Consider the following 25,396-nt stretch of genomic DNA (forward strand, 5'->3'; position numbering starts at 1 on the left):
TCTTCCACAAAAGTCAACTTTCAGAGAGTATCCAATCCATAAGTTACTTTTTACCACTTTTATAAAACAGAAACTTATTCTAAAATTGATTCATCTTAGCACAATCTGACAAAAGAGAAAAATTGATAAATTTTCCCAAAATTAAACATTTTTGTACTATGAAAGACACTGTTAAAAGAATGAAAGACAAGCTAGAGACTGGGAGAAATTTTGTGCAAATCACTTATCTGAAAAAGGATTCAGGTCTGAACATATAAAGAACTCCCAGCCGGGTGCAGTGGCTCACACCTGTAATCCCAGCACTTTGCAGGTGAATCACCAGGTCAAGAGATCAAGACCATCCTGGCCAACATGATGAAATCCCATCTCTCCTAAAAATACAAAAATTAGCTGGGCATGGTGGCGTGCACATGTAATCCCAGTTACTTGGGAGGCTGAGGCAGAAGAATCGCTTGAACACAGGAGGCGGAGGTTGCAGTGAGCCGAGATCGCACCACTGCACTCCAGCCTGGCGACAGGGCAAGACTCCATCTCAAAAAAAAAAAAAAAGAAAAAAAAGAAAAAAAAAGAACTCCCAACAGTCAACAAAAAAACAAATAAAATCTCAAAAGATTTCAACAGATACTCCGCAAAGAGGATATAAGGATAACAAACAAGCACATAAAAGGATGTTCAATGTTATTAACCATTAGGGAAATGCAAACTAAAGCCATGATTAGATACACTACATACCTATCAGAATGGCTAAATTAAAAATAATTGATAACACCAAGTGATGTACAGTAATTGGAACCCTTATACATTGCTAGTAGGAATATAAAATGATTCAGCCACTCTGGAAAAAGGGTTTGCAGCTTCTTATAAAATCAAATACACACACTACACTATATGACCCAGCAATCCCCTTTGCCCCTCAGATACCACAGAGAAATGAAAACTATGTTCACACAAAGATCTGAACACAAATATTCATAACAGCTCTATTCATAATTGCTAAAAAGTGGAAACAACTCAAATGTCCTTTAATGAGTGAAGAAACAGACCTCTTTGTGATATAAAACTACTCAGCAATAAAAAGGAACAAGCATTCAATATATGCAATAACGTGAAATAATCTCAAAAACATTATGCCACATAAAAGACCCCAGTCTCAAAAGCTGACATACTGTATGATTCCATTTCTTACCTCAAAAAGATGAAACTACAAAAATGAAGAACAGATCAGTGGTTGCGAGCAGGTATAGGTTGGGTAGGGGTAACTATGAAAGAATAGCATGAGGAGTTTTTAGGGTGATGACACTGCCCTGTAACCTGACTGGGTGCACATGTGTTAAATTAGTAAAACTGTATAGCAAAAAACATCAATTTTACTGCACGTTAATTTTATGAAAATATTGTAAAAATTATTTTTAAAATATGAATCTGAAAGTCACATTTGATTTTTTTTTTTTTTTTTGAGACGGAGTCTCGCTCTGTCGCGCAGGTTGGAGTGCAGTGGTGTGACCTCAGCTCACTGCAACCTCCGTCTCCTGGATTCAAGCAATTCTCCTGCCTCAGCCTCCCCAGTAACTGGGACTACAGGTGCACACCACCACACCTAGCTAATTTTTGTATTTTTAGTAGAGAAGGGTTTCACCATGTTGGCCAGGATGGTCTCGATCTCTTGACCTCGTGATCCGCCCGCCTCGGCCTCCCAAAGTGCTGGGATTACAGGCGTGAGCCACTGCACCTGACCGATATGATTTTTTAAAACTAAAAAGGAGATACAGCAGGATAAGCGTGCTACGAATAAACAGAAAACCCATGCACTTCCCTTCCTGCATATGTAGGTTTTAGAGGCAAGAATGGAGCCTCAGAAAGAACCTCTCCAAAAGGAACAATGATTGAGCTCACTTGGCAAAAAATGTAGAATACTTCTGAAGAACTCCATCATAGCTAGATGGCTGGTCCAGGACCAAAAGTAAATGCTGGAAGAAAAACAAAATCAATCTTTCCACTCCAAACCTCTGTCTGTGACAGTAAGAACCACCAGACCACCTTGAAATCAAGTCATGAAATATAATTTCATTTTAAAAATCAGTTATATTCCTCAAATTAACTTCTCTTGTTAATGTAGTTATAGTCTTCTTTGATCTCAAAAAACCAAATCCTTTGTTAACAGAGAGCCTTTAAGCAAAAGTAAACTGACCAAATAGCAAGAGACCACAGTAGTAACTAAAATTTCTTCTATCTAAATTCAAGATGATTTCTGCATCTCTGTCTTATACATTTGCCTATTAGAAAAAATATATGTATCTACCACAAAATTAACTTAGGTGCAATGAATTAGATTGCATTTCTAAAGGTTTTAGAAGACTGACGAATTACATTAAACATCATCACTCTCTCCTTTGACAGAAATTACTAACACCCGTAATTGGTTCTTAATCAGACCCCAAGATATCTTTACTTATTACACTATATAAACAATAAAACTTAAAGGACAAATATAATAAAATGCACATTTCATTATATAACAAAACAAAAATTTAAATCAGAAGAATTGCTAGAAAAAATTGGATATCCACATTTCTTAAGTTAGTTATTTGCCATTAATTCTTCTAATTGTTTTCCTTGTGGAAATTAGGTTACTAACCTGAAACTAGAAAGTAAATACACTTTGAGTGGCCCAGGCAGGCAGATTGCTGAGCTTAGGAGTTCGAGACGAGCCAGGACAACATGGCGAAACCCCGCCTCTACCAAAAATACAAAAAATTAGCTGGGAGTGGTGGCACACACCTGTAGTCCCAGCTATTTGGAAGCTGAGACCCAAGAATCACTTGAACCCTGGAGGCAGAGGTTGCAGTGAGCAGAGTCAGCAGAGATCATGCCACTGAACTTCAGCCAGGATGATAGAGCGAGACTTTGTCTCAAAAAAAAAATTTTTTTATTGTGACAAAAGATAGAAAAGCCAAATTGATACATCATCATCATCATCATTATTATTATTATTATTATTATTATTAGAGACAGAGTTTCACTCTTGTCGTCCAGGCTGGAGTGCAATAGCGTGATCTCGTGATCTTGGCTCACTGCAACCTCTACCTCCCAGGTTCAAGAGCTTCTCCTGCCTCAGCCACCCAGGTAGCTGGGATTACAGGCATGCACCACCACACCTGGCTAATTTTTATTTTTAGTAGAGATGGGGTTTCTCCATATTGGTCAGGCTGGTCTCAAACTCCCAACCTCAGGTAATCTGCCCGCCTCAGACTCCCAAAGTGCTGGGATTACAGGCATGAGCCACTGCACCCAGCTGATACATTATTAAAATAACCCAAGTGAAGAGGAAGAAAGCCTATCAGAATGTGCCCCTTTCCCCACTGAGCAGCAAGGCCCTGGTGAGCCAGTGTGGCCAAGGTGTATCATACTTCCACATGGAGAAAAAGTATTACTTTCGAGATGGCACAGTAACTCTGAAATGCCCATAAAATAATGTCAAAGCTCATTAACAGATATCTGGGCCACCACCAATCTGGCTACAACCTAACTTGCCCATTACCCCAACACAGGTCCCAAGTACATAGTCAGGCCTCTGAGATACTGATAACATTGTTCCCTCTGTCCAGAACATCCTTTCCTCACCTCTCTCTGGACCGAAATCTACCCAGATTTTAACAAATGCTTCAAGATCTACTTCTCTAAGATGCTCTCCTCCCAAAGCTAAAATAGCATTACTTCCTATAGAATTACTTGGCCTCTGAATCATCTATTATCTTGAATTAAATGTATTATGTAAAATGCCTTATCTGCCCAACACAACTATCTTATAAATTAGAGTCCATTTTACACCATTTTTATCCCCATGACAACCATTTAATTCACTAAAACCATTCCATAAATAATTAAATTTCCCAAAGATGACCTAAAATAGCCTAAATGCCAAGCATACCAAGAACTGTCCTATACCAAATTCAGTTCTCATTAGCATGTCAAGTCACAAAGAGGCATGTTGTATTACCTTTAAGTTCATCTGCATTTTTCCAAAACTGGAATCTATATGGTCCTATAGTATACACAGGCAAAATATTCTGCAAAGTAGTTTTACTCATTGTACTGCGCTTAATATTCAGTCAGACTTGCATTTTTCGCTAAAACATGAAGTCACTGAGTATGCAAGAAGCATTAGAAGAGAGACTAAGCCTACAGAGAAGAAAACTAAAAACTAAGATCATCAACCATGCTCTATTTTGAATAATCACTTTCATAAAGAGGTAAATTCTCTTAAATTTCAGAATAAATGGAATTTAGTAGACTATAAACTGTTTCAAATACATAAAATAAATATTCTGATGGGCCTTCTGCCACCTGTTTTAGTGACTGAGATAAACTGAATTTTCTAAAAATTATATCAACAGCTAAAATTGAGATTTTTTTTTTCCATCTATTACTTTGATTTTTCCTGATCCATTTTTCAGGATTTCCAGCAGTTCTGGAGCTTCAAGAATTCCAAATTATTTCTTGAAGAGTTTGAGCCTCTTCCCAAATCACTTAACATGCTTATTAATTTAAAAGATATGAAGAAACAAAAAAGCCACACTTAAGAAGCAAGCAAGGCTGGGCACACTGGCTCATGCCTGTAGTAATCCCAGCATTTTGGGAGGCCGAGGTGGGCAGATCACGAGGTCAAGAGATGGAGACCATCCTGGCCAACATGGTGAAACCCTGTCTCTACTAAAAACACAAAAATTAGCCGGGGTTGGCAGCACATTCCTGTAATCCCAGCTACTTGGGAGGCTGAGGCAGGAGAATCACTTGAACCTGGGAAGCAGAGGTTGCAGTGAGCTAAGATCGCGGCATTGCACTTCAGCCTGGCGGCAGAATGTGACTCCATTTCAAAAAAAAAAAAAAAAAAGCAAGCAAGCAAATTATACTAAAAGACTGACTTCTAGAAAACGTTACTGCTTGCCAAGAAAATTGTATTACTATAAAACATTGTCTATTCTTTTTATTTCTTGATTTTCCCTTCCAGATTATCTGTGTAGACACAGAATCATATTACTACCACCACCACTATCACAGCCCCTTAAAAGCCATCTTCAATTTACCAACAGATTATGTTCTAATGCTGTATTTTCAAATCAGACTTTAAAACTCAGAACAGAGTTTTCTATACAATGTTAACAATAACAATAAGGTTACTGGGAAGATCTGAAGTGACAAAAGCAAGTTATAAAATAATATATATGGTATAATCCCATTTTGTAAGTAAAAACGAACATTATAAAATAATTGTCATCTCATTTTTGTAAAACATGTTAAGTATTGAATATTTTGCATAAGAAAATCAGGAAGAATGAGAAACAGTCTAATCATGAAGAAAATATCAGAGAATCCCAAACTGAGGACCATTCTATTAAATATCTAAATAGTACTCCTGAAAACTGTCATGAAAAACAAAGTCTGAGAAGCTATCACAGCCCAAAAAAGACTAAGAAGACAAAATCACTACATTCATTGCAGGATTCTGGATAGATTCTGGAACAGAAAAAGGACATTAGTGGGAAAACTGGTGAAATCCAAATAAAATCTAAAAATTAGTTAATAGAAATGTACCAACAATGGTTTCTTACATTTGACAAACATGCCATGGAAACTTAAGACATTAACAATGGGGGAAACTGGGTAAAGAGGTTATGAGAACTCTGACCTGCGTGTCTAACTTTTCTGTAAATCTAAAAGTATTCCAAAATTAAAAGCTTACTACAGGCTGGGTGCAGTGGCTCACCCCTGTGATCCCAGCACTTTGGGAGGCCGAGATGGGTGGATCACTTGAGATCAGGAGTTCAAGACCAGCCTGGCCGACATGGTGAAACCCTGTATCTACTAAAAATACAAAAATTAGCCAGGCCTGGTGGCAGGCGCCTGTAATCCCAGCTACTCAGGAGGCTGAGGCAGGAGAATTGCTTGAACTCGGAACTCAGGAGGGGGAGGTTGCAGTGAGCCGAGATCACAGTGTACTCCAGCCTGCGACAAAGAGCGAGACTCCATCTCAAAAAAAAAAAAAAAACACTACTACAAAAATAAAAGTGGATATCTCCGGGTGATGCCATTACAGCTTTTTTATTCATCTGTATTTTATAATTTTTTTTTTTCAAGATGGAGTCTCGCTCTGCCACGCAGGCTAGAGTACAGTGGTGCAATCTCAGCTCACTGCAACCTCCGTCTCCCAGATTCAAGCGATTCTCCTGCCTCAGCCTCCCAAGTGGCTGGGATTACAGGCACGCACCACCATGCCAGGCTATGCCCGGTTAATTTTTGTATTTTTAGTAGAGACAGGGTTTCACCATGTTGGCCAAGTTGGTCTCGAACTCTTGACCTCGTGATCTGCCCGCCTCGGCCTCCCAAAATGTCAGGATTACAGGTGTGAGCCACTGTGCCTGGCATTGTATTTTATAATTTTTAACAAGCAGCAAGTTTTCATTGTCATGGAAAACAAAAAGACTTAGTCCCAGAAGACTTAAGTTAATTTGCCCAAAGACACAAAATGGAGGCAGCATAGCAATTCTGGAATTAGTCCTCTTTCTCTTTACTCTAGACCCCATGCAGAAACCTAAGAACATATCCTATTAAACTTTTTGACTCTCCATATTTGCTAATACACAAAATTTAAGGTCACCAAATTACTTTTGCTTCACCATTTGCTTCACTGTAATTGATGAAGAGGGAGGAAACAGATGAAACAACACAGAGAGCGGGTGAAGGTGGACGGGGTACACGGGCATTGATTACACTCTTCTTTCTACTTTTGTATGTCTGAAAATGTCCAGAATAAAAAACTTTTAATGAAAAAATAACCAGCCTGGGCTGAGCATGGTGGCTCATGCCTGTAATCCCAGCACTTTGGGAGGCCAAGGTGGGTGGATCACTTGAGTTCAGGAGTTCGAGACCAGCCTGGTCAACTGAGTGAAACCCTGTCTCTACTAAAAATATAAAACTTAGCTGGGCATGGTGGCACATGGCTGTAATCCCAGCTACTGGGGAAGCTGAGGCAGGAGAATTGCTTGAACCCGGGAGGCAGAGGTTGCAGTGAGTCGAGAATGCACCATTGTACTCCAGCCTGGGTGAAGAAGCAAGACTCTGTCTCAAAAAAAATTTAAAAAAATAACCAGCCTTGCCAACATGGTGAAACTCCATATCCACTAAAAATGCAAAAATTAGCCAGGTGTGGTGGCACACCCCTGTGATCCCAGCTACTTGGGAAGCTGAGGTGGGAGAATCACTTGAATCTGGGAGACGGAGGCTGCAGTGAGCTGAGATTGCACCACTGCACTCCAGCCTGGGTAACAGAGCGAGACCCCCATCTCAAAAAATTAAAAATAAAAATAAAAAAAGGAAAATAAAGTCCTCACTCCCCAACATAACTATGCCACTTCCTACTGTATTGAGCACTGTTGCCTGGGTGAGGAGACACCACTGCTGAGAACCTTCAGTATTTCTCGGTGTGAAGCAGAGAGAAGTCAGGGACTGGGAATCTTGAAGCTTCCATCTTGGTTCTGCTTTAACTAATTGTGAGACCTCACTGATTCCTCTAACTTTTCAGGGCCCTAAACTTACTTAGCTGTTGCCCCAATAAATCTCTGAAGTTCCTTCTAGGATTAAAACTCTGATTTCAACTTTCTACCAGCTCCTTAAACTCAACACAATCAAAACCAAATTCATCTTCATTCTAAACTCCTAAGAGCCATTCTCCCTCCTGACTTCCCTATTCTTTTTTTTTTCCTTAATGTCCCATTCTTCCAGCCACCCAACCATAAAAACCACAACCTCATCTCTAACTTGAGATGTAAAACTCAAGTTCTATATAAACCCCTGTCCCCGTCTCTACTAAAAATACAAAAATTAGACAGGCATGGTGGCGGGTGCCTGTAATCCCAGCTACTCAGGAGGCTGAGGCACGAGAACAGCTTGAACCCGGGAGGCGGAGGTTGCAGTGAGCTGAGAACATGCCATTGCACTCCAGCCTGGGCGAAGAAGCAAGACTCCGTTTCAAAAAAAAAAAAGAGAGAGAGACAGAACTCTGGGAGGCCAACGTAGGTGGATGGTTTGAGCTCAGGAGTTCAAGACCAGCCTGGGCAATGTGGCGAGACCCCATCTCTACAAAAAATAAAAAAGTTAGGTGGGCATAGTAGCTCATGCCTGTAATCCCAGCTACTAGGGAGGCTGAGGCGAGAAAATCGCTTGAACCCAGGAGGCAGAGGTTGCAGAGAGCCGAGATCGAGCCACTGTACTTCAAAAAAAAAAGAAAGGGCCAGGCGCAGTGACTCACGCCTGTAATCCCAGCACTTTGGGAGACCGAGGCGGGCAGATCACGAGGTCAGGAGATCAAGACCATCCTGGCTAACACGGTGAAACCCCGTCTCTACTAAAAATACAAAAAATTAGCTAGGCGGGTGCCTGTAGTCCCAGCTACTCGGGAGGCTGAGGCAGGAGAATGGCGTGAACCCGGGAGGCAGAGCTTGCAGTGAGCGGAGATCGCACCACTGCACTCCAGCCTGGGAGACAGCAAGACTCCGCCTCAAAAAAAAAAAAAAAAAAAAAAAAAAAACAGAGATACAGAATTAACTTTTCCCACCCTACCCCATCTAATTAGTCACCACATCTCTCCATTTAACCTCCAAAATAACTCTTGAATCCTTTCCATGGCCACCAACTCAATTCAGGCTCTCATCGCCCTACCTTAGACTACTACGAACCCAACTAAAGGCCCTGTCTCTCAATTCTCTTCCCTACAATCCATCATACTCATCCTTACTCTAACATTCAAGAAACTCCAAGGCCAAGCATGGTGGCTCAGGTCTGTAATCCCAGCACTTTGGGAGGCCAAGTGCTTCAGGCCAGGAGTTCAAGACAGCCTGGGGAACATAGCATCCCCTAACTTTATAAAAAATGAAAATAAGAAAAAGTTAAATATTAAAAAAAAACCTCCACAAAACCCAGTCCTGATCTATTGGCAGTCTTACCTTCCATTATGTTCCTTTATGTATCCTAGGACCCAGGAAACTTGGATATGCAATTTCCTGACACCCACATTTCTGATATAACCCCCAGACTTCCCTCCAGAATGCCCTTTTCCCTTTGCTTCTCGGCTTCCTGGTGGTGTGATTTAAATGCCACCTCTTCACTTGAAGTGTTCCCTGATATTCCCAAGGAGGTAGTATCGCTCCCTCCACTTAATCCCAAAGTACCTTGTATGGCCCCCTTCAATGGCTCCTATTAGTCCTTTCATTTGGGGGTGCCCCTATTCTCTCTACAGATAATTATTAGTTCCTTGTCAACAGAACAATATATCCTTTATCTTTGGATCCCTCAGAACAGAGCTTCTCAAAGTGTGTGTCATGGCACACTGGTATGCCCTGAATGAGTTAAAGATGGCCTAGACAGTTGTGGTCTTCTCAGCAATCCAAGCAGCCACAAATAGAAGGCCAGCACGGTGGCTCACGCCTGTAATCCCAGCACTTTGGGAGGCCGAGGCGGGTGGATCACGAGATCAGGAGTTCAAGACTAGCCTGAACAACACTGGTGAAACCCCGTCTCTACTAAAAATACAAAAAATAGCAGTGCATGGTAGTGCTAGTCTGTAATCCCAGAATCTCAGGAGGCTGAGGCAGCAGAATCAACCTGAACCAGCGAGGCAGAGGTTGCAGTGAGTCAAGATCGTGTCACTGCACTCCAGCCTGGGCAACAGAGCGAGACTCCACCTCAAAAAAAAAAGAGAGAGAGACAACAGAAGCCAGAACCCACAAATGGTCAAGCCTCAAGCAGTGTCCTGCTTCAACCCAGCACATGCCATCACAAGAACTCGAGAACCACTCAGAGGTCACAGTGATACAAAGGGGCTCACAGCAGATGCCCAATAAATACTTGCTGAACTGAATCCTGGAATAATCCATCTGTTCCCCTTCAACCACTCTTCCCAAGATCATTTATCATTTCGACCATACTCTCTTACAAACAATTTTTACTGACCATGTTATACCAGCTTTACCATTCAAAGCCTAAATAGTTAACTGCATAATACAGCAACAGATATCAACAAACAATTCACCATAAAGAGGCTCAAATAGTTAAATTCAACATTATATAACAAATAAATGAAAGTGCCATTTTACACTATTAAATTCACAAAAACTTCTGAGGAAAAAATGGTTTTCTGTACTACTTATGGTAAAACAGGTATATCCATATCTCTTAAGAGCACAAAGTGGTATAACACCCTTGAAAACAGTAGGACAATATATGTGAAGAGCCATAAAAACATTGATACCCTTGAACATAATAATAGACTCCAAAATTTATCCTTAAGATATCATTAGAAAAAATGCGGCCGGGCGCGGTGGCTCAAGCCTGTAATCCCAGCACTTTGGGAGGCCGAGACGGGCGGATCACGAGGTCAGGAGATCGAGACCATCCTGGCTAACACAGTGAAACCCCGTCTCTACTAAAAACTACAAAAAAAAACTAGCCGGGCGAGGTGGCGGGCGCCTGTAGTCCCAGCTACTCGGGAGGCTGAGGCAGGAGAATGGCGGGAACCCAGGAGGCGGAGCTTGCAGTGAGCTGAGATCCGGCCACTGCACTCCAGCCCGGGCGACAGAGCGAGACTCCGTCTCAAAAAAAAAAGAAAAAAGAAAAAAGAAAAAATGCAACAATATCTACAGTGATGTAGATTAAAGTGTTAACTGAAAACCAGCCAGACAGCAGTATAAATACTTAACATAAAAAGACTTAGGTAAATTGTAGCATGACTTGATGAAATTATTTTTGCAGCCTTTCAATATATAAAGTTAAATTATAAAATCTGTAAGATGTAAATGTTTCATGATATAGTAAGTTTTTAAAAATCAAACTATAGGCCGGGCGCGGTGGCTTAAGCCTGTAATCCCAGCACTTTGGGAGGCCGAGACGGGCAGATCACGAGGTCAGGAGATCGAGACCATCCTGGCTAACACGGTGAAACCCCGTCTCTACTAAAAAATACAAAAAACTAGCCGGGCGAGGTGGCGGGCGCCTGTAGTCCCAGCTACTCGGGAGGCTGAGGCAGGAGAATGGCGTGAACCCAGGGAGGCAGAGCTTGCAGTGAGTTGAGATCCGGCCACTGCACTCCAGCCTGGGTGACAGAGCAAGGCTCTGTCTCCAAAAAAAAAAAAAAAAAAAAAAAATCAAACTATAATGTATTATAATTTAAAATGAATTTTAAAAATGTATATTTTGAAATGAAATGCCAAAAAGAAAATCAACTGTCTTAGGACAATAACCCAACATTTAACAATTTATTTAATATCAATTTATTCAACATTAAGTAATAAAGTTCTACCCTACTGAGGAAACAAAGGGGTTCCAGGAAACAAGCTAGATAAAGTCTCAAAAGGACCACCCCTCCCTTCTACTGCTCACTTTGGCCTTGACTGAGTGTTTTCATACTCTCCTTGGTCATGATGACCTATAACTAACCCAAACCCAAATTTTCAAGGACCAGCCAACTGCCTCAATTGGTCCTCTGACCATCCCTATGAACCAGTGGAAGACAAGTCATGCAAAAAGAGCAACCACTCCAGAAACAAAGAACCCGATCAAGCGCGGTGGCTCACACCTGTAATCCCAGCACTTTGGGAGGCCAAGGAGGGTGGATCACCTGAGGTCAGGAGTTCGAGACCAGTCTGACTAACATGGCAAAGTCCCAGCTACTAGGGAGGCTGAGGCAAGAGAATTGCTCGAATCCAACCCAGGAGGCAGAGGTGGCAGTGAGCCGAGATCCCACCAGTACACTCCAGCCTGGGTGACAGAGTGAGACTCTGTCTTGAAAAAAAAATTTTTTTTTTTTTACTTATTAGTTTAACATTTATTTACTACTTTAACAATTTACTTCTTTTTTTTTTTTTTTTTTTTTTTGAGACGGAGTCTCGCTCTGTTGCCCGGGCTGGAGTGCAGTGGCCGGATCTCAGCTCACTGCAAGCTCCGCCTCCCGGGTTTACGCCATTCTCCTGCCTCAGCCTCCCGAGTAGCTGGGACTACAGGCGCCCGCCACCTCGCCCGGCTAGTTTTTTGTATTTTTTTTAGTAGAGACGGGGTTTCACCGTGTTAGCCAGGATGGTCTCGATCTCCTGACCTCGTGATCCACCCGCCTCGGCCTCCCAGAGTGCTGGGATTACAGGCTTGAGCCACCGCGCCCGGCCAACAATTTACTTCTTTATTACTTTAGCCAATCAGCAAGTACTCAGCCCAAGTTTCACTGTAAACCCTAAAAATATACCATATTGGCACACTAAAATCTCTGGGATTCTCAAGGCCAACTTGCTGACTTAGCAGTGAACTGTATCAGTTAAAAGGCAGTGTGGACTCAGACAAATCAAAGAACCAGGGGCCAGGAGACCTGAGAACAATTAAAAGCAAAATGTAGATAGTTTTTTTTTTTTTTTTTGAGACGGAGTCTCGCTGTGTCGCCCAGGCTGGAGTGCAGTGGCCGGATCTCAGCTCACTGCAAGCTCCGCCTCCCGGGTTTTTACGCCATTCTCCTGCCTCAGCCTCCCGAGTAGCCAGGACTACAGGGGCCCGCCACCTCGCCCAGCTAGTTTTTTTTTTTGTATTTTTTAGTAGAGACGGGGTTTCACCGTGTTAGCCAGGATGGTCTCGAACTCCTGACCTCGTGATCCGCCCGTCTTGGCCTCCCAAAATGCTGGGATTACAGGCTTGAGCCACCGCGACCGGCCGATAGTTTTTTTTTTTTAACTACAAAAAACACAAAGCTAAAAAGTCCAGCTTAAACCAGATGAGTAAAAAAAATAGCTGGAGATACTCTTTCAAGTCTTACATAGCCAAAGTGCAAAAGGGAGGATGGAAAGTCATTTTATTAAGAGCTGAAGCTAGCCGGGCACAGTGGCTCACATATGTAATCCCAGCACGTTTGAGACGCCAAGGCGGGTGGATCACTTGAGGTCAGGAGTTCGAGACCAGCCTGACCAACATGGTGAAACCCTATCTCTAGTAAAAATACAAAATTAGTCAGGCGTGGTGGCGCACACCTATAGTCTCAGCTACTCGGGAGGCTGAGGCAGGAGAATCGCTTGAACCCAAGAGGCGGAGGTTACAGTGAGCTGAGATTGCCCCACTGCACTCCAGTCTCGGCAACGAGAGCGAGACTCCGTCTCAAAAAAAAAAAAAAAAGAGCTGAAGCATTCTGCAGATGAAGACATCTCACAAAAGACAAGTATTGAAAATTCATGGCCAGCTATGGTGGCTCACACCTGTAATCCTGGCACTTTGATAGGCTGAGGCAGGTGGATCATGAGGTCAGGAGTTCGAGACCAGCCTGGCCAACACAGTGAAACCCCATCTTTACTAAAAATACAAAAAAATTAGCTGGGTGTGGAGGTGGGCACCTATAATCCCAGCTACTTGGGAGGCTAAGGTAAGAAGAATCGCTTGAACCTGGGAGGCAGAGGTTGCAGTGAGCTGAGATTGTGCCACTGCACTCCAGCCTGGGTGACAGTGCCAAGACTCCACCTCTCAAAAAAAAAAAAAGAAAATTAATTAAAAAATAATTTTAGACCGGGTGTGGTGGCTCACGCCTGTGATCCTGGCACTTTGGGAGGCCAAGGGGGGTAGATCACCTGAGGTCAGAAGTTTGAGGCCAGTCTGGCCAAAATGGTGAAACCCTGTCTCAACTAAAAATACAAAAATTAGCTGGGCGTGGTGGTAAGCACCTGTAATCCCAGCTACTCGGGAGGCTGAGGCAGGAGAATCACTTGAACCCAGGTGGCGGAGGTTGCAGTGAACCGAGATCATGCCATTGCACTCCAGCCTAGGCGACAAGAGCGAAACTCTATCTCAAAAATAATAATAATAATAATTTTAACTCTGATGCTCACAAGGAAAGTATTATAATCCTTCTAATTTATTTCTGTAGTATTACCATTTCCTAAGTATAATAATGAAAGATGAAGATACCTTAGTTGACCAAGAAGATTAATTACTATGAAATAATAAATACTCAAGATTTAACTGTTTTTAATTAACAGGCATTGCAGTAAAAGGTAAATAATCTGAAAGACTAAAAGTACCAATAGAGGTAGTAAGACAACTAGGAAAAAAAGTTCAACCTTTTGTTTCTATTGATATGTTTGTTCTCAGTATTTAGATCCTCAAAACTGCAGATATATACAATCATTCATGACACTATGTAAACAGCAGATAACAGGAAAAACAATTCAATACTTAACCAAGTTCACTGAAGAACAAAGTAATCGCCACTCAAGAATGTTGACACAAAAACTGAAGGACCTCTCAAGTTCCAATAGCACACAGATAGGTTGAGCCCCTATGCAGTTACTCATCTGAACAGAAGTGGAAGATTAACCTACCCTCACTCTTTTCACACACACTAACCTGACAAGGCAGCAGGCAGTCTCTCGGGAGCTTGTTCATCATTCAGTCTGTTCCAGAAGTAACCAATTCCGTTAGGATCTGTGCCTTCAGGTTACCACCATTTCACTACAGCCCTATATCACTTCACCCTTGTCCCACCTTATTCTTTCAGGCATTATAAAATTCTTGTTTTCTAAATAAACTTCTCCTAAACGTTACTCACCTGCAGTTCACTGCACTGGGTATCACCCAAATAGCCCATCAGAGCTCTTTATAATTTCTGAAAGACAAAGAAGAAAGTTTTTTTAATACATAGTAGAAAACACCATTCACCAAGGTATCATTCCAAAGTATGTGGTCTTTTGGTCCACACTAGTTCAATAAAATGTAGCATGACCAGCACTGGACCAAGAGTCTTGAGATAAGCCTCCAAAGATTAAAAACAAGCTTGGTTTAATGTTGCTACTACTGAGCTGTGTGACCTTGAGCAACTCATTTAATTTCTTCAGGCCTAAATTTCCTTATCTGGAAAATAAGTCACTCAGACTAGCTAGAGAAAGAAGAGCACAGGCTTTCCAGAAAGAACACCAGCTCCACTACTTTACTGGTCTCGTGACATTACGTTAGTTGAGTCACACTTAAGCCTAAATTTCTTCCTTTGTAAAATGGAAATACCTATCTCGTGAGTTGCTATGAGAATTAAAGGAGATGATGAGTTATAAAAAGCCTATAGTAAATATACTGTGCAGCTTATCTTAAAATTCAACAGATGGTAATTCATTACTACCATTAACCCCCACCAGCCCTAACATTACATGAATTCAATTCACGCATATTTCTTTTAAAAGATCAACAAATCAAAACTTTACCAACCTGACTAAAGAATTAACTGTTTTCGTGTTTCACAATTCAAAGTACAGTTATCTTAAGCTGATGGTAGTTTATCATTATTACTTATCACAGAAAATAAGAACAGCATAGTCCTTGCACAACATTCAAACTCTGGTTCAATGACCATGCCTTTTCTGACTTCTCACTCTACTTCCACACTGCCAGAATATCTCAGGAATAGAGAGGTCTTCCAAAAGCTAAATGACACCCAGCTGTTTACCAGATTCAGCTCAGGGGAGCAGGACTAGAGACAGAGGAAGAACAGAGGCTTTTCTTTTTTTTAACCTTTTTTACTTCACGTACTTACGTACTGCTCAAATTTGTTTACCATAAGCATACAGGAGTTTTGCATAAAAGTAAGTAAGTTTTTAAAATTATATTAGTTAAACACGTTGCCTACTGACAGGAAGCTCGCATTACAGGATATTTTCATCACAACAAAGATAATTTCTGCAGAAGGAAGCAAAAAGGCAAATTCAGATGTGCCAAGAACACCTAAAATATGGCACAGAAATGACAAAAATCACAAACATTCACACTTCAGAACAGTTCAGTCAACAAAGATGCCACGCATTCTTTGAAGAACCTGACAATGAATCAAGTTCTTTTTTGTTCAAAGGCAAGAGGTATGTATACACTGCTTTACCAAACAACTTCCTGCTCTTACTTGGAGAAACTGACCCAGCACGATTCGCAAGAGTAAACAAGTCGGTGTGACTGTTGGTATTAGATGAAAAACTTTCCATTTCTTTTAAATAATTAAAAGTTGACCATAATAGTTATTATATGTATATATAAATAAAATTCTTCCTGTTACATCTACAGTGGTCTTTTAAAAAGAGGAATATTAACTTCTAATAGATTCAAGATTACCCAAAATTATTATCCCAGCCACCTTCAAAGCAATAAACTATCATGTTATATGCTGCTTCTAGCCAATGCTACAGAAGTAACCCTGACTGTACTCATCAACTGAAATGAATGGCAAGACAGTTTGTATGGCATACTCTCCACTAGTATCACTTTTCTTCTGGAAAACATTTCAAAACATTACTTAGAAATTTTTTTTTTTTTTTTTTTTGAGACGGAGTCTCGCTCTGTCGCCCAGACTGGAGTGCAGTGGCGCGATCTCGGCTCACTGCAAGCTCTGCCTCCCGGGTTCACGCCATTCTCCTGCCTCAGCCTCCGGAGTAGCTGGGACTACAGGCGCCCGCCACCACGCCCGGCTAATTTCTTTTTGTATTTTTAGTAGAGACGGGGTTTCACCGTGTTAGCCAGGATGGTCTTGATCTCCTGACCTCGTGATCCGCCCGTCTCGGCCTCCCAAAGTGCTGGGATTACAGGCTTGAGCCACCGCGCCCGGCCAGAAATTCAATTACATCTGCTTACATCTGCATGTACATTCACCTAAGTTTATGAAAATTAAACCTAAAAATTTGCTTATAATTTTTTTAAGTAGTTCCTCCCCATCTCTTGGATAACTATTGTTGGTAAACTTGGCCTGAAATCTTCTATACATTTGAAACAAAAGGCAAAGGTCCTTATTTCTTGTATGGGGCCTGTATTTGGATCTTAGGGTCTCTGACAGACAATTAAAGACTAATCTACATTCAATATTAATGCCAAGCCTACTGCTTAAACAGAAAACACATGCATCTATCAGATCTGCCCTGCTTACTTGTAGGTCCCTCTGCACACTATTCTTAGCCTTTCATGAATATGCTGTAGATTTTTTTAATTACACGAGGCCCTTTGCAAGCAAAAATTACTTTTCCTGTTGTTTTGGCATCACTCCTCTTCCAGTGAAAACTGGACAGTCTATAAATATATACCAACTTTAAAACAATGCATTTTAATATCTATGGCATTAGAAAATAAAACTTCTTGTTAACAAACGCAATAATCAAGCTTACCAGCTAATAGAAAGGTACTTACTCCCAAAAACTACAGCCTTACCTAAAAATAGTGTCCTAGCTTCCCAGCCAAAAGGACAGACTAAAAAAGCTATGTCTTTATTCAGCTCAGAGACACAGACTTCTACCTCACCACAACCTTCAATACTATGGCATTTCCCATTTTAGAATACTCTGTGTAACAAGTTGTTCAGTGGCCAACCACTAACTTCACTTTGAAATGAATACTAACACTTCACATAGTCTACATGTGTGAGAACTGTGGAAAATGTCTTGACACAATTCAGGTCAAACAACACTAGCCACACAAGATTACCTAATTCTAAATATTCCATTTTAGACTACAAACAAACATCTCCATAGGCAAAAAGCAGACCACTGGCTCCTTTCCACAAAGTTATCTGTAGGTTTCAAAAAATAAGATAAGGCCAGGCATGGTGGCTCACGCCTGTAATCCCAGCACTTTGGGAAGCCAAGGCGGGTGGATCACCTGAGGTCAGGAGTTCGAAACCAGCCTGACCAACATGGTGAAACTCTCTCTATACTAAAAATACAACATTAGCCAGGTGTGGTGGCACATGCCTATAACCCCTACTTGGGAAGCTGAGGCACGAGAATCGCTTGAACCTGGGAGGTAGAGGTTGCAGTGAGCTGAGATTGCACCATTGCACTCCAGCCTGGACAACAAGAGTGAAACTCTGTGTCAAAAAAAAAAAAAAAAGAAAAAATCTATCTATATATAAAATTATAGATGTATATAAAATCTATATATATAAAAATATATAAAGTTCAAATTGGGAGGTCTAAGGCAGGAATATGCCTCCATCTGCAAAATAAAAATAAATTTTAAAATCCATATTTGCTCTGTCAAAAATAAAAATTATATGAAATAAACATAAGCACTGCTGAGTTTCAAATACAAGAAAATGTAATATGTGCATTTACAAAAGAATCTTGGTTTATGTCTACCTTCCTCTCCTAAGTTTTTATTTTTTTAAGGCAAAATGTCAATTACATGCCTCAATCTAGACAAAAAAAAAAAGGACAGCTTATTCTTCTTAAACAGATGTTGTGATAGACATGAAAAATTTGTGAGAGGATTTCACAATCCAGAGGCCCAGATGTGTGGAGAGAGAGAAAGAAAAAAAAAAAAAAAAAACTGCAGTAACCAATAGATCACAATTACTTATGTTTTTCTAAAAAAAAAAATTAGTAAAATATTTTAAGTTGAGAAAACTGCTTGTGAAAAATGTTAAAGTAGCAAACTTCTCTTCCTCTCTGTAGCACAGAAAACTATTCACTAACACTGTATCAATAATATCCTTTAAATCCAAAGCATTACAAATTAGATTAAATAAAGCAGTCTGAATTCACACACCATGTGTGATCAGGACATAATGACAAACTAGTCTTATCCCTAATAAGCTAAACAGATCTCAACACTATCATCTTTATTTCAAAATAATCATTAAAGAGAAAAGTACTACTCCATGTTTCAGAAAATAAAAGCAGGAGTGAATGACCTGCCTAATTCTTTCCAACGGAAAGGGTATACTTTACAAGAGTCCCACAAACCAGGTACACACAAAATCCATATACATAATCACCGGGACTAAACGTACAGTAGGTGATAGACACCAAAACACAAATAAAATTAAGACATCCAAGTAAAGTTACGCAAGAAAATTGGAATAGGCAAACTATAATTATCCCTGGTGAAGATACTGATCAAGAATAGCTGCAAGTAACATTTGGCTCTTAGTTAAGTACCACTATGTTTGAGTATGTTGGAGCAACTGAAAAGATTGGTACATTCAACATATTTTTCCTTTCTAAATCTAGCCCTGCCCATAGACCCATTTGACTGAGTGATATATTTGGAAAACAAAGATGGCCCCATCAAATTACTCAGTTTCAGCCCTACTCTCAGACGTTGATTAAAAGAAAGAAAGAAAAAAAGGAAATTATTTTCAACTGCAGTCTCACCTTACACATCTCACCAGCACTGTAGTTCATTAGTGATCAATTACTTCATCCAATTCCTGAGGCAAATAGAAAAGATGTGTCCATACAACACCAGTAACAGACATTATCAGCAGCAAACATTTTATCAGCCTGAAGTGAAAGGGCATCCACATTTAAAATGGAAAAAGTTACAAAAAATGGTACAGTGTGCAGCTTTGCAATGAGTCTTTTTTTTTTTTTGACCTTAAAACATTTCCTTTCAGTAAGATAAAAGAATAGATTATACAATGCTCTTAAAACTCAAAAACATAACAAAGTCATCTTTTTCAACACGGACTGACCTTACTTTCAAAAGCAGAAAGAAATGAAGGAGAGGAAATTTCGTTAATATGAGTTTGAGAGCAAAATTAAGAACAAACTAGGCAAGACAGACAACTCCTCCCTCCTTCCTCCGCTCCAGGAATCCACTGTCTCTGTGAAGTTACACTTTTTATTATATTAATGATTTGCCTGAAAAGTGTTAAGTTGTGAGGGAGAAGGAATGACAATTTTTGAATTGCAAACAAAACCTGAGAATCCCCGATCCAAGAACAATCAGAGGATCCTGGCTTCCAGCCCTGTCTGAAGAATTCTCAGCAAAGGCGAGGGTGCAGAAGGCTCCAATAATTTGGGGGAGAGGAATCAAAGTTCCCTAGGTAAGACTGCAGTCTGTGAGCCCTTGAAAAGGGTACTGGAGTACTCTCAAGGAATCTCCAGGAAAAGAGAGCCTATCTTTATTTTTGTTGATGTGCTTGTGGGCCAAAGAGCATTTCCGAGGAGGGGGCGGGGAAAGGGGGGGAAGAAAGTGAATCTCGGGCCGAGAGCCCTCCGCGGGGGAGGGAGGGGGCGCACCCCTGACCCACTTTTCCCGACGCCCCCGCTCCAGCCCCCGCCCCACCCGGTGTAAGTCCGAGCCCTGAGGGGGGGCATTGAGCGGGGCGTGGGAGGCCCGCACGCTCCCCACCCCCAGCCGCGACCCGGAGGAGGGGAACGTGCCGGGAGGCTCGAGTCCCCCTCCCAGAGTGCCCCGGGCCAGAGAAACCTCCCGCTGGCTCCCGGGCCGGGCGTGCAAGGCCCCCTCTCCGGCCAGGGCCCAGGGCGCCGCGGGCCCCAGCGGAGGGGAAGGGGACTAAGTGGGGAAGAAGCTGTAAACAGCCCCAGCGTCCGGGCCTCGCCTCGAAGAGCCCCGCTTCCCAGGCCCCGCCGCGGGCCGCCCCGGCCCCCAGCCCGCCCCGGGGCCGCCGCGCCCGGGGTCCGGGACACCGGAGGGGAGTCAGGTCCCCTCCCCGGAGAGCTCCGGGAGCTCGCGGAGCGGCCCCAGGAGCAGAGAAGGGGGAAGTCAGGACTTACCTGTCATTACTTTCTACGCCATCTTGGATCCACTTGTCAACGTCCCCACAAAGCATTATGGGTAAGAAAGAGCCTTTAAAGTGACTCCCCCCCGGCCCCCGACTCCCGCCTCCCGCCGCCGGCGCCGCCCCCTCCGGCCGCGCCTCCCGCCCGGAAAGTTGCCCCGGGTGGACCGCCGACCCCGGCGCCCGCAGCTGGCCCCCTCCCCTCCCCCGGGCTGACGGCATTGAAAATTCACCCGCATTTTTAAAACGTGGCTTTGGGGTTTTCTCTTTTTCTCCTGCCCCGGCCTCCCTGCCCCCACGCCCGGTCCTCTTGCCCCGCCGCGCTCCTGCCCGGGCAGACGCCCCGCGTCTGCATTGAATCAGCCCGAGGTTTCCTTGCCGCCGGCGACGCGGAGCTGCTCGCGGATTTATTTGTGCGCGTGGATGTGAGCCTTTCTGCTCCTGCGGCCGCGCTTCCAGGAAGCCAGCGAGCGGCCGGGGTCGCCTTCAGGGCCGGGTAGACCAGCTCCGCACCCGCCACCCGGAGAGGTGCCTCTGCCCTGGGAAACCGCCCCGGGACCGCCGGGCTCCGGGAACTGGGAGGACGCCGTGTCCCCGAGTCCACCAGCGTCGAAGCACGATTTTAAAAAAAAGAAAAAAATGAGCCAAATGCAACTTTTTACCCCTTGTTTACTCTGCCTCCCGCGGTCTCCTCCTCCCGGCGGGTAACGTGATCCGCGACCCTCTAGGTGGGGACCCCTCCCCTAGGAATGTGGCTCCGGGCCCCGCGGATCCAGCCTGGGAGCGTCCGGGCTGCGGACTGTGACTCCGGGGCAGGTAATCCGGGGCGCGGGCTGCGGGCTGCAGGCGGGGCGGGGCGCGGAGGCAGCCAGGGCACGGGGGAGGGTCTCGGGCGGAGAGCAGGGTGCGCTGGTCCGGGTCCACCTGGCGGGCCGGGGGAGAACCGCGGGCGCCGCTGCAGCTCGGGAGGCTGGAAGTGAGGACGCCCGGCGTCTCCGGGCTAAGACCCGCTGCGCTGGAAAGTGCGGGGCGTCTCGGCGCGGGCCGAGGTCTGGGACCCGGGCGAGCACCCCCAGCCCGCCGCCCACGCTGCTGCCGGGCATCCTCTCCACGCGACACCGCGCCCGCTTTCGGCTGCGCGGGGGGAGCAGAGTACTGGCCCCGGCGTCCAGCCGCCCAGGTCCCCCCAGCAACGGAGGCCCCTTGGTCTGGCTCCGCCCGCGCTCTCCCCAGAGCCTGTGGTCCCTGCTTTGCTGTCTTTGAAGGCCTGCTCCAGTTGCTTTTTTTTTTTTTCCAAGCGAGTTTTTACAAGGAGATACCCAAAAGAAAATTCTCCAAGACAGGAATGTTTGCGAATTGTATTCGGTACAAAATGCTGTTGAACGGCTCTCCCTTTAAAAGAACGCAGAGGCACTGGCATTAAAACCCCCTTTCGGTGCACGGGGAGGGCCTGGGGCCTTGGGTCTACCCGAGGGTTTTACGCTCCTCCGGACCCTATCAGCGGCCTCACTAGAAACGTGGACGGTGGCAGACAGGAGCCCTGCCCCTGGGGAGTCAAAAACTCCACCAGGCAATTGTCCCGGTCTGATGAGAAGAGTGAGGTGTAGACACATTAAGGGATTGGCCCCGGGTCACTCGTAAAGGAGGGAACGAGGTAGTGAGTCATTCCCAGCCAAGAACGCAGCGTGCTGGGGAGCAACCTCCCCTGAGTCACCCGCTTCTCACCTCGGAATAAGTGGAGAAACTGGAGCCTGGAGCCAGGTTCTTAGATGGCCCAGCCAGGTAGCCACCAAGGGCATGGGCTAGGCTGGGGGGTTGGCAACACCCCACCTGCTGGAAAAGGGAATGCTTGTCCCGTCTAAAGAAGGCTCCAACGTCTCTTTCCAGGGTACCCCAGTTGCTTATTTTCCAATTCCTCTTTTGCACTTATTTAGCCACTGGTATGCACTCACTTAATGGTGGTTTTGTTTGCATGGCACCTTTCTGTGTGTGCTCTGAGTTGACTATTAGATTAATGCAAAAGTAATGACAAAAGTCGCAATGACTTTTGCACCAATTTAATTTAAGTAAACAGGAAATAAGCTGAGGGCAAGGACTGTGTCTCCCAAACACGTTTCTTTGATAGGCAGCCTTTCTTTGCCTTGTATAGGCATTGACCCAAATAAGTGTTCAGTTTGTGTGACTGTCTAACCCATTCACTGCCTGCAGTGTGTGTATCCAAGCCCAACCTTGTCCAATACACAGTTTGTGTGCCTGAGGTGGGATGGCCTGCTGACTCTTCTCCCTGCCCCTCCTGGATACCTACAATTCGTCCTCCACCTGACCAACACTGACATTTGATGAATGTAAATCAAACCTAGACTCCTCTGCTGAAACCCTGGAGTAAAACCCAAATTCCCAACCATGGCCTACAAGCTCCTTTGTGAGGTGGTCCCGCCTTCCCTCACCAGCAGGGGTCCAGGCTGGCCTTCTCTCTTTCCCTGCAGCGCCCCAAGCTTCCTTCCAGTGAGAACCCTATTGCCCCAGATATTCTGATCATCTTTTCTTTTTTCTGTTTTTTTGTTTTGTTTTGTTTTGTTTTTTGACGGAGTCTTGCTCTGTTGCCCAGGCTAGAGTGCAGTAGCGCAATCTCAGCTCACTGCAACCTCCGCCTTCCAGGTTCAAGCTATTCTCTGCTTCAGCCTCCTGAGTAGCTAGGATTACAGGCACCCACCACCGCGCCTAGCTCATTTTTGTATTTTTAGTAGAGACAGGGTTTCACCATTTTGGCTAGGCTGGTTCCGAACTCCTGACCTCGTGAGCCACCCGCCTCGGCCTCCCAAAGTGCTGGGATTACAGGCGTGAGCCACCACGCCTGGCCCATCATCATCTTTTCATCATATTTAGGTCTCCTCAAAGAGGACTTTTGTGATCCCCTTAGCCAGACCAAGTCTCACTGAACACTTGACCTGTGTTAGAAGTTCTCTTGTTTATCTGTTGTTTCTTATCTGCCCCACCCCCATTTGAGCATATGTTCCATCAGGGCACAGGCTCTGTCTGGCTTGTTTGCCTCAATGACTAGACCAGGGCCTGGCACATACATAGACGCTCAGCAAGTATTAGTCGAGTATATAACCAAACTTCTCTCAGGGACAGGAGTGCTGATAAACGGGAGTGCTAAAATGTGGAGTGAGATGCTGAGGGCCCTGCCTTGCATCTCTTCAGACCCCTCTGACCACACACAGCTAGAGGCAGGCAGAAAGAAACGGTGTTGAGGGAGAACAGGTCCCTTGGCCACCGTTGATTTGGCTCAATTCTGATTCTGATCTGATGAACACACACAGCCCTAAGTAATCCCCCCTGCATCGCATCCCCCTTCCTTCCCTCATTTTTTCTTTCTCTGTTCCGCACTGGCCGTGGCTTCTTTTCACTTTTTTTTTTTTTTTTTTTTTTTTGAGACAGTGTCTTTCTCTGTCGCCCAGGCTGGAGTGCAGTGGCGCAATCTTGGCTCACTGCAACCTCCACCTCCTGGGTTCAAGCAATTCTCCCGCCTTAGCCTCCCAAATACTGGCACCACAGGCGCACACCACCATGCCCAGGTAATTTTTGTATTTTTTAGTAGAGATGGCGTTTCACCATGTTGACCAGGCTGGTCTTGAACTCCTGGCCTCAAGTGACCCACGTGCCTCAGCCTCTCAAAGTGGTAGGATTACAGGCGTGAGCCACTGTGCCTGGCCACAAGGCCTTCATTTTCTGCTGCTTGGAAAGTCCCAAGTCTCAGTCCTTGGGTTTCTCTTCTGCAGCTACAGTCCCTGGTCATTTGTTTCAGTCTCAAGCTTTTGAATACCATGTTTACCCTGAGGAAGGACTCCCCGACCTAGAGCTCAAATCCAGAGCCTTGCCCTGAGCTTCAGACTCTTATCAACATCTTCTTGGCATCTCTACTTGGACATCTTTCAGGCATCTCAAAGTCAGCATGTCAAGAACTGAATTCGTATTTTGTTTTTGTTTTTTTGTTTTTGAGACGAACTCTTGCTCTGTCACCCAGGCTGGAGTGCAGTGGCGAAATCTCAGCTCACTGCAACCTCTGCCTCCCAGGTTCAAGCGATTCTCCTGCCTCAGCCTCCAGAGTTGTTGGGACTACAGACGCCCGTCACCATACCCAGCTAATTTTTGTATTTTTAGTAGAGACGGGGTTTCCCCATGTTGGCCAGGCTGGTCTTGAACTCCTGACCTTGCAGTTCACCCGTCTCGGCCTCCCAAAGTGCTGGGATTACCAGCATGAGCCACCGCGCCAGGCCCAAGAACTGAATTCTTGAGCTCCCCACACAAATATGCTCCATCGTGGTCTTCCCCAGCTCCATCACTGGCAACTGCATCCTTAAAACTGGCCAGGTTACAGTCCCTCCTTTCTCTCAAATTCCACCTTCAATCCATCTGCAAATCCTGCTGACATATATCCAGACCTGATCGCTTCTCACCACCTCCATCATTTCCACTCTGGTCCAGTCCACTGTGATCTCCTCCCCTTTGCCCACATCCAGTTTCATCTCAAGGTAACTGGGCCTGATAAAATGCAAAGCAAATCCCATCACACCTTTAAGCACAACCTTTTGGTTTCTATTCATCTCATTTCAGAGGAGAAATGAGTCCTACATAGTTGGCCTCCTCTCGTCTCTCTGGCCTCATCTCCTACCTCTCTCCCTACTCTGCCCTGCTTCAGCTGTAATGCATTCCTTTTTGAGGATTCTCATGGTTCACTCCCCTTTGCTCACTCCAGTAAGTCCCTCTCACCATTCTGTTTAAAATTACAATATTCTGCCTGGCGCAGTGGCTCACACCTGTAATCCCAGCACT

The 25,396-nt window shown here is 44.2% G+C and overlaps 1 protein-coding gene across 7 annotated transcripts in view; it reads right to left on the bottom strand.

The window, feature by feature from the left end:
• Nucleotides 1-21,355, bottom strand: part of LOC105469033 (helicase with zinc finger) — a 187,913-nt gene extending 166,558 nt beyond the window's left edge. For 3 of the 7 annotated variants that reach the window (XR_011615959.1, XM_071083493.1, XM_071083492.1), the window contains exons 1-2: nt 19,188-20,243; nt 14,621-14,677 (exon numbers count right to left, since the gene is read on the bottom strand). The gene's annotated coding sequence lies outside the window, so the exon portion shown is untranslated. Of the gene's footprint in view, nt 1-14,620; nt 14,678-19,187; nt 20,244-20,555; nt 20,641-21,222 lie in introns of those variants that run through there. The other 4 variants (XM_011719560.3, XM_011719557.2, XM_011719558.2 and 1 more) reach the window with 3 other exon arrangements.
• Between the last annotated feature and the right edge of the window lie 4,041 nt (nt 21,356-25,396).

The sequence above is a fragment of the Macaca nemestrina genome, chromosome 17 (assembly GCF_043159975.1).
Source record: "Macaca nemestrina isolate mMacNem1 chromosome 17, mMacNem.hap1, whole genome shotgun sequence".
In the NCBI taxonomy this organism is placed as follows: Eukaryota; Metazoa; Chordata; class Mammalia; order Primates; family Cercopithecidae; genus Macaca; species Macaca nemestrina.